Source organism: Aegilops tauschii, chromosome 5 (assembly GCF_002575655.3).
Source record: "Aegilops tauschii subsp. strangulata cultivar AL8/78 chromosome 5, Aet v6.0, whole genome shotgun sequence".
NCBI lineage: Eukaryota > Viridiplantae > Streptophyta > Magnoliopsida > Poales > Poaceae > Aegilops > Aegilops tauschii.
In genome coordinates, this window is record NC_053039.3 from 370,090,595 (window position 1) to 370,100,443 (window position 9,849).

Genomic DNA, 9,849 nt, shown 5'->3' on the forward strand with positions numbered 1-9,849 from the left:
GAGGAGAGGTCGCTGTTCGGGAGGGGTGGACGTAAGCATCCGCTCCAGGTGCTGCTCTGGGCGACGGAGCAGGCGGATTCGCCGGAAAGGGCTGTGGCGAGGAAGTGGGTGGAGTTCACCTCCTTCGAGACGGCGCACCTTGCCCCCGCCATGAGGGGATCAGCTCTCAGATCTCGCGAAGGGGTCCTGGCCCTCCCTGCCCCAGGCTCGGCCATGGCGCCGATCGTGATCTGCGACGACCCGGTGGAGCAGCCACCGCAGGAGGAGCCACGGATGCCGCGCCGTTCCACGCGCCTTGCACCTACCCCGACTCCACGCCGCTCGGCTCGCCTCGCCGGAAACGATGCCTGAAGGCTTCGTTAGCCAACAACCGCTTCTGGAGGTTGGCTAACGAAGATTCAGGTACCGATTCTGACGAGGATGATAACTCAGGTGAGGATTGTTGCCCCCTTTCTCCTTATGCTTCTATTACCTATGATAATAGAGAGCATCTTCGTGAAATTGATATACAAAGCCGAATCAGGCGAGTAAATAGGCAAATGAAAAAAAGGATGAACCAATACGTTCAGAGCTTGCTTCTGAAAAATGAGGTTGATATTGATAAGAAGGAATTTGATATGATTCAGACCAAATGTGAGGGTAGTTTTACTCATATTGATTCTCCTAGCTGGGGGAAATATCATTGTAAGAAGGTAGATATGCCTCTAATTAAGATGAAACCTAAAAATCCAATAATCTGGGATTATGCTAGATTCCCTGAATATTTGAGTGATATGGAGATGGAAGAACTCAATCCAATCAAAAAAGTAGCTGATCTTAGTTCGGTGGGGGGGACGAAATCGAATGGGAGTGACAACAGAGATGGCAAGCTGTCGAATGTGAGCATCCCTGAAAACTTTAGCCTTGAGGAAGAAGTTGATGAAATCCACATGGGAGAAGAAAGTCAGATTTCTGCACAAGGGGGAAAGAAAAAAGACAACAGAGGAGATAATTGGATGCAGGGGGGTTTGGGAGGAAAAAGCCCCCTAGGCTTTTGGCCCAATAAGGTGGACGGGCTGGGGGGCCCAGGGAGGAGTGTGGAGGGGGGAGGGATTTATAAAGGAGGCATCCCACCTTCTATACCAGAACCAGATTTCCTCCACCCCTGTCGTGGAATTGTCACGGCAGATGTCCTCAAGCTAGGACTTAGTCGTGGAGCCATCGCCGCTAGGAAGCTTGAAGGGGTTAACGGGACAAGGAACACGAGGGTTTAGACTGGTTCGGCCCCTTACGGTGAAGGTAAAAGCCTACGTCCAGTTGAGGTGGTATTGATTAGGGTTTCGATGACCAGGGAGCTTAACTGCTATGCCTGGCTCTCGACGAGATCTTTCTTCCCCCTAAACCGCTGCCGGGTCGTCCCTTTATATAGGGAGGTTGACGCCCAGCAGCTCTCAGAGTCCCGGCCGGCTCATAAGAGCGTCCGGCTCGGACTCTCAACTATTCTTGCCTTACGCTACAAGTTCTACCATAATGGCGGTTGTAACTACGGGCCTTAAGCCATCTCCGGGTCTTAAGCCCATCTTCGGCCCGCCGTCTTCAAGCTTGGCGCCGGGCTTCAGGTGATGACCCTTATGTGTAACCCGGCCCCGCCGGGCGGGTGACTCTAAGGGTTATATCCTCAACATTAGGCCCCAGATTGATTTGAGCCGGCTCATGTCAATCTTCAATCCTTTCGACAGAAAAATCTTCGGCTTACGTTTGTGTGAAGGCCATAACCCGGCGTGACGGCATCCTCTGGTTTCCGGGTAATCCGCCGTGACGTCATCTTCCATTAAGTCCATTTTTTACTCCATCATATCCGCAACGGATCTTATCTTTACTGCCATCCCGAAAATCGAGGCGTTTTATGGTGAGATAACCGCGCCGTGGTCTCCTCATTTCTCGCGCCCACTTTATGAGTCTGGCCTTATAAATAGCCCGACCCTCGGGTTTTTCCCATTCTCCTCCTTCTGTCGTCCTCTTCCTCTCGCTACTCTTGTGCTGCTCGAGCTCCGCCGCCGCCACCGCCGCAGCAGAGCTCCGTGTCCTCGTCGACCTTGGCCGCTGCATCACCCTGAACTGTCCAGAAAACCGCGGCGAACCCTCGCAGGACACCTGCATCTGTAAGTTCCTTCCTCTTCGTAGAATAGATCTGCATCAAGCTCCTGCCGTTCTTCCCGTGTTCTTCGCCGTTCGTCATGAACTCTTCATGGATTTCACCACCACCGCCCTTTCTTGATCTTAAGATAGTACAAAACCAACGCGCTAGCTGTTTGGCACCCATTTCAAATGTAAAATAGATCTCTTTTCACTGCATGAAAGCTCCGTTCGAACCCAAGAACTTCCTTTGCGTCTGTTTTAGGTCTAGAAATTTTCCTTTTAGCCGACCGTTTTGATCCAAATTAATTACTGCGATGTGTGAAACCTGTTTTCACCACACTTAGTGAAAATTTACACCTGCTGAGTCATGGCGGTTTACATTTCCGGCTTTAAAGAAACCACGCACTGTAAAACCTTCCGGCTCAAAAGAAGCCACGCGCCGTAAAATTTTCCGGCTCACTTACAACAAGGCTGTAGACGATTTGAATTACTCTCAATACCTCCAGCGGCTTAGATAACCCGATGCACTTAGATATATGTCATTAGGCCCCTCCATAAGCCGCCGCTTTAAACATTGAACTGTAAATTTCCTCCGGCTTATAATTAAATCGGACATTTTCCTTTTATCATAGGCTTCCGACTTTCACCATGCCTCCCAAAGTGCCCAAAGCACCCATCACATGCAATTGGATGAGGTCCAACGTCACCGACGAGACCTTAGCAGATTTCGTGAAATCGGGTTACCTGCCCAAGAAGGACGTCATGTCCTACCGTGCCCCTGACCCGTCAGAGGAGAGACCACAGCCAAAGGACGGGGAGGTAGTGATTTTTGCGGATCACATGAGCCGGGGCTTCGCACCGCCCGGCTCAAAGTTCTTCAGGGATGTACTGAATTTCTTTGACCTGCGGCCACAAGATATAGGACCCAATTCGGTGTCAAACATATGCAACTTCCAAGTGTTCTGCGAGGTCTACCTCGGAGAGGAGCCTAGTCTTCTGCTCTTTAGAGAGCTGTTCTATTTGAACCGCCAGAACGAGTGCGCCAACGGGCCGAGCTTAGAACTTGGTGGAATCTCCATTCAGCGACGGAGAGATGCCTTTTCCCTTACGCCGAGCCGCCAAGCCACCCAAAGGACTGGAACCAGACGTGGTTCTACTGCCAAGACACGTCGCCGGCTGACGAGAGCCCGCTGCCCGGCTTTCGCCCTTCACGTCTGGAACCAACTCACCCTCTGTCAGACAAGTTAACTCAAGCGGAGCGCCAACCTCTGATCCCCACCATCAACAAAATCAAGGCTCTCCTGGGAAATGGCCTTAATGGCATTGACCTGGTCCGAGTCTGGATCTCGTGGCGGGTGATCCCCTTAAGCCGCCGCCCCGGCTTAATGTGTGAGTACACGGGCCGGAAAGATGACCCCCTGAGACACAGCCGCAACGATCTTCCTGAAGACGTTGTTGAGGACATGACCAAGGCTCTCTTGAACGAGAGCTTGGCAGACTGCGGGAGGACCGGCTTAAGCCCCTTCTGCAAGACCAACCCGGCCCCGGCGGTAAGCCGCTGATCTGAACATCTTATTTTCTTCTGTAGATAACTTTCATCCGAACCTTAAGAAATCGTCATTGTATTTTCAGGCTGACGACAAATTCTGGAAGGTCAAATATGACCATGAGGCGGCCAAGAAGGCCAGGAAGGCTAAGAAAGCCGCCAAGAGAGCCGCTCCCCGCAAGAAGGGAAGTAGGCCTACTGCTTCAGAGCTGCTGCAACTAAGCGACAGCTCCGAGTCAGAGGTAACCCCTGAACCTGTAAGCTCTTGTTGTATGTCTTGTTTATTTCTGTCCACCTTATCAATACCGTTCATCAACAGGATGACACCGGATTGCAGCTCAAGAACCGCCAGTTGCCTCTGCCTGGAGAGACAGGAGAGTTGGTGGCCAACGCCTGGGCGAGGCACAGGCTTTGGAGGGAGAGGTAACTATTACAACAAACCTGATAACTCTGAGAGAGGTTTTAACAGACTAGATGGGAGAGATCAGGAAGGTTTTGATTGGAGAAACAGGGATAGAAATTACAGGGGGGGGGGGTCTGGGACTAATAGCAATGGTTCTGGAGGAGAAGGAACTTCGATGGGTAGTGGGAGAGATCTGAATGGCAAGGGGGGATCATTTGGCTCAGGCAGAGGGGGGGCAGCAAGAGAGAGCTCAGATTGGAAATGGAGATTTGGGACCTGGTAGTAACTTTGCGGTTGCCAATCCAAATATACAGCAAATGGGTATGCAAGGGGGACAGATGCAGATGGCAGGTGGATTTCCCATGGTGAACAACCCTAATTTCCCCCAGCTGGTGCCTGTTGGGATGGGGCTGGGGCAGTTTGGTTTCTTGCCACAGGAGCAAATGGCACAACAATACCAATATCTGTTGTCTAACTTGCCTAAGCAGGAAATATTGAAGATGCAAGGGCAAACAAAGGATGAGGGAGGAAAAGAGGCTCCAAAGAAGAAGGAAGTAGGGAACAATAGCAAAGATCTTTTTTGTGTCAAATGCAAAGAGCAGGGGCACCTCAAGAGTGACTGCAAAAACAAGGTGTTTTGTGTGGTGTGTCAGAGAGCATCACACAGTACTGAAGAATGTACAATTCTGAAGCAAGCTAAACCCGTAGCCAAGTATGTGGGGTATGGAGCTAGATGTTTGGGATGTCTTTTGGTTCAACATACAAAAGACATTGTTGCTACTGAGCATATAAACCCAATGGCACTTGTCACTGTACAGTCTGGGCAGTTGATGAAACTACAACTGCATATGGATTTGCTAAGATGTTTGAATGGGGGTGGACCTGGAGAGCTAAATTTCAGAGTCCAAAAACCTTTCTGATGAGATTCCCTAGCAAAACCAAATTGGTGGAGCTCAAGAACTTTGGAAAATTCACTTTGTTGGGGACATGAGCAATGGTGGAGGTTGATTTCTGGAGCCCAGATGATAAAGCCAAGGGGAAGCTTCACTCAGTATGGATAAAGATGTGGGGGGTGCCTGACACTTTGAGACACTATCTAGGAGTGTGTGAGATTGGATCTTCTTTAGGGCCAGTGGTGGAGGTTGATGTGGAGCACATACACTCCCAAGAAGAAATCAGGGTGAAGGTTGGTGTGAGAGACATGCACAAAATTCCAGCAGGGACTGAGATAACTACTAAGGACCTGCTGCTGTATGACATAAACTTTGAGTTTGACTCAGTTGCTGAACAGGGGTGGTACAAGTTTGATGAGGGGAACAAAAGAAAGATGTTTGAATATCTGGATCTTGAGAGTTTTGAGTCACAAAGAGAGAATAACATGCAAAAAAGAAGCAAACAAGTGGACACTGGAAAACAGAGCATGAACTTGGGAGATTTGGGTCTGAAACAATATGAGCAGGTGGTTCTGAAACCTAGTGAAATCTGTTAGACTGATGAAGTCTACAAAAAAAGCAAGGAGACAGCTGCAGTTACAGAATTACAAGAGAGGGAAGAGAGTCTGATGATCAGGTTACAGAAAGCAGAAGAGCTGGCTGCTAGGCAGACTGCACAACTTATGCTAGAAGAGAAAAAAAGGAAAGAAATGGAGTTTATTAGAAAAACCCTTGAGAAAGAGGTTAAAAGACAACATGAGCTACTCCAGATCAATCTGAAGGGAGGTGATGAGGTGAAAGGGTCACAATCTGGAGATAAAAGCAGCAATCAAGATGAAGAGGTAGAAGCCATTGATAAAGATATGGGAGTGGAGGACAAACAGGAAGAGGGGGAGAAATGACAGAGCAAGAATTGATTGATTAGGCCATTGGGATGGGATATGTTGAGCCAGTGGATTACACAGCCAGTCAAGACATAGACTCTTTCGAGACTAAGATCAAAAAAGCTGGGAAAGGGGAGGATGCACTGAAAGACGAAGAAGAGGAACTGAGAAGATGCGCTAGATTAAAGGGAAAAGAAGATCGTAACATCACAGAACTGGCCAAGGAAAGGGCAGCAAAGAAAGATAACTATGGTGAGTTACCTTGTGTTGGAAACTTTCCTAAATCTAATAGTCTCCTGCGAAAGGTTGCTAAGGGGGTAGGGGTCACACTAGGGAAAAATGCTAAGGTGATTAAACATAATTTGGAATTGATAAATTTTTTAGAGCAGGCTAGAATTGACTTGTGCCTGTCTGACTTAAATCAAAAGCAGAAACAAGATGTGCTGCTTGAGGAAAACAAGATCATTGACACTGGGGAGCATACCCTGGAAGATCTTCTTGATCAGGGAGACGAGGAGGGGGATAAAAAAGATGATGAGCACTGGGAAATAGTTAGAGAACTTTTCTCATCAAAGAAAGAGAGAAAAAAAGGAGAAAACCAGCAGAGGTTTTGGGGTGAAAACTGCCTTTGCTGTTAAAATGTTAGAACTTTCTGCTAAGAAAAGAAACAAAAAATGAGAGGCATCTTTTGGAATATGAGAGGTTTTGGGGGAGACATTAAAAGGAGATTTCTTAGGGAAATGGTAATGGACATGAAAGTAGACTTCCTGGGCCTGCAAGAGACCATGAGACATGAGTTTTCTAGAAATGATTTACAGAAAATCTATGCTGGTAGAGACTTCCACTGGCATTTCACTCCTGCTAGGGGGAAATCTGGTGGACTCTTGTTAGGGGTGAATTACACCACTCTTGATGTGATTTCACAAAGTGAAGGAGACTACCATATTAAAATGACAGTGCAAGATCTAAAAACTAGGTTCATTTGGGACTTGGTGGTGATTTATGGAGATGCTCAACTAGAAAGGAAAGCTAAATTCCTGGCTAAGCTGTCTAGAATCTTCCAAACCAGTATAAACCCCATTCTGATAGGGGGTGATTTTAACATCATTAGAAAAGCCAGTGAAAAAAATAAACCAGGTTCTCCTGGGCACTGGAGTTTTCTGTTTAATGCTATTTTGGAACAAACTGGAGTTAGAGAGCTCGAGATGAATGGTAGACAATTTACATGGGGTAACAGTTTGCCTGTACCCACCTTTGAAAAATTGGATAGAATCTTATGTAGTACAGAATGGGAAAAGGTATACCCCTTGACCCAAATTTCTGCCCTAACTAGAGAGAAATCTGATCATACACCACTTTTTTTGGACTCTGGGGACATTCAAAAATCTAATCCAATGTTCAGATTTGAAAATGCCTGGTTTTTGCGAGAGGGCATTGACAAGATTATACATGATGTATGGAATGACACTAATATAATTGGAGACAGTGTGGATAGGCTGTTGGGAAAATTTAGAATTCTCAGGCCTAAACTTAAAGGCTGGAACAGAAACAGAAATGCTTGGTATATTGAGCTGAAAAAAGACATTTTACTTAAGCTAGATAATATTGATAAGCATTGTGAACAAAATGGACTTACTGCTGATGTTAGAAAAGAGCAAATAGAACCTAGAGCTCAGTTGGACAGATTGTTGCAACAGGAAGAAGCCAAGTGGAAGCAAAGGGCTAAGGTGGATGAATTATTGGAAGGAGATAGTAACACAAAATTCTTTCATGCCATGGCAAATGGAAGACTTAGGAGAAATAAAATCAATAGGCTTGAGCAAGAGGAAGGGGTGATAGAAGGAGACAAAAATCTGGTAGAATATATAACAAGCTTCTATAAAAACTTGTCTGGTCATCCTGACAATTCTACGATTTCTCTAAATATTGAAAATCCAAAAATGATTCAGGAACAGTATAGAGACATACTGATCAATGAGTTCTCTTTGGAGGAAATTAAGAATGTGGTGTTTAATATGGCCCATAATAAGTCGCATGGACCTGATGGATTTACAGCTGAATTCTATCAACATTACTGGGAGTTGGTCAAATATGATCTTAAGGCCTTACTGGACGATTTTGGAAACAAAAAAAATTGATATTAGTAGGTTGAATTATGGGATTATTACTTTGGTCCCAAAAAGCAAAGACGCTGCCAAAATACAAAACTTCAGGCCTATTTGCTTGTTGAATGTCTGTTTCAAAATTATTACTAAAGTTCTGATGAATAGATTGAATATGGTGGCGACAGAAGTTATTTCCCCTCTACAAACTGCTTTTGTTAAGGGCAGATATATTATGGAGGGGGTCTTGATTTTGCATGAAGCTTTGAATAGCATAAAAAAGAAGAAACAAGGGGCATTGCTCTTGAAAATCGATTTTGAAAAAGCTTACGATAAAATTAAATGGTCCTTTCTTTTCCAAATGCTTAAAATGAAAGGATTCCTAGACAAGTGGATAGATTGGGTAATGGAAACAATCAGAGGAGGGAAAGTTTGTGTGAAAGTGAATGAAAATTTAGGGAAATATTTTCCTACTCACAAAGGGCCGAGGCAGGGGGATTCCCTGTCACCTCTTAATTTTGACTTGGCGGCTGATGCTTTAGCTATAATGCTTGATAATGCAAGAAAAAATGGCCTAATTAAAGGGGTGTTGGAAGAATATGCTACAAATGGGATTAACATGTTGCAATATGCAGATGATACCATATTCCTTCTACAAGATGACATAGATAGTGCACATAACCTCAAATATATATTATGCCTTTTTGAGCAGATGTCTGGTCTGAAAATTAATTTTCATAAGAGTGAACTTTTCCTTTTTGGGGAGGCCAAGAACAAAAAAGATGAATATGCTAGGATATTCACTTGCCCCATTGGGACTCTGCCAATGAAATATTTAGGACTACCTGTAGATTGCAGTAGAATTAGCAACAAACACTGGAAACCTCCAGAGAGTAAAATGGAGAAAAAATGTGAAACCTGGCAAGGGAGGCTCCTTGCTAGTGCTGGAAGGGTTGATTTGATACAATCTTCCCTGACAGGCATCCCTTACTTTATGATGTCCTTCTATGGATTACCTATTGGGGTGAATAAGCGAATGGACTTCTTTAGAGCTAGGTTATTGTGGCAAGAAGATGATAAAAAGAAAAAATATCATCTGGTTAAATGGTCTGGTGTCTGTGGACCTAAGGACATGGGTGGTCTGGGGATTCAAAACCTAGCTCTAATGAATAAAGCCCTCTTGAGCAAATGGTGGTGGAAAATTTACAATACGGAGGGTTATGGCAAGAGATTATCTCGAAAAAATATCAAGGATCCAAACCTGTTGGAAACTTATCTGTTAAACAAGGTGACTCCCAATTTTGGAAGGACTTACTAAAACATAGAGACTATTTTACCTCTTTGTGCAAATTCATGATAGGAGATGGAGGAAATACCAGGTTCTGGGAAGACTGGTGGATTGGATCTGCTCCACTTTGTAAAAATTGTAAAAATTTCCCCAGATTATATAATATTTGTTTTGATAAAAAGAAAACAGTTAAAGAAATTTTTGAGAAAGAACTTAATAATACAGGTTTTTTTGGGGAACGTAGCAATAATTCAAAATTTTCCTACGTGTCACCAAGATCAATCTAGGAGATGCTAGCAATGAGAGAGAGGGAGTGCATCTTCATACCCTTGAAGATCGCTAAGCGGAAGCGTTACAAGAACGCGGTTGATGGAGTCGTACTCGCGGCGATTCAAATCGCGGAAGATCCGATCTAGCGCCGAACGGACGGCGCCTCCGCGTTCAACACACGTACAGCTCGGGGACGTCTCCTCCTTCTTGACCCAGCAAGGGGAGAGGAGAAGTTGAGGGAGAACTCCAGCAACACGACGGCGTGGTGGCGATGGAGCTCGTGGTTCTCCAGCAGAGCTTCGCTAA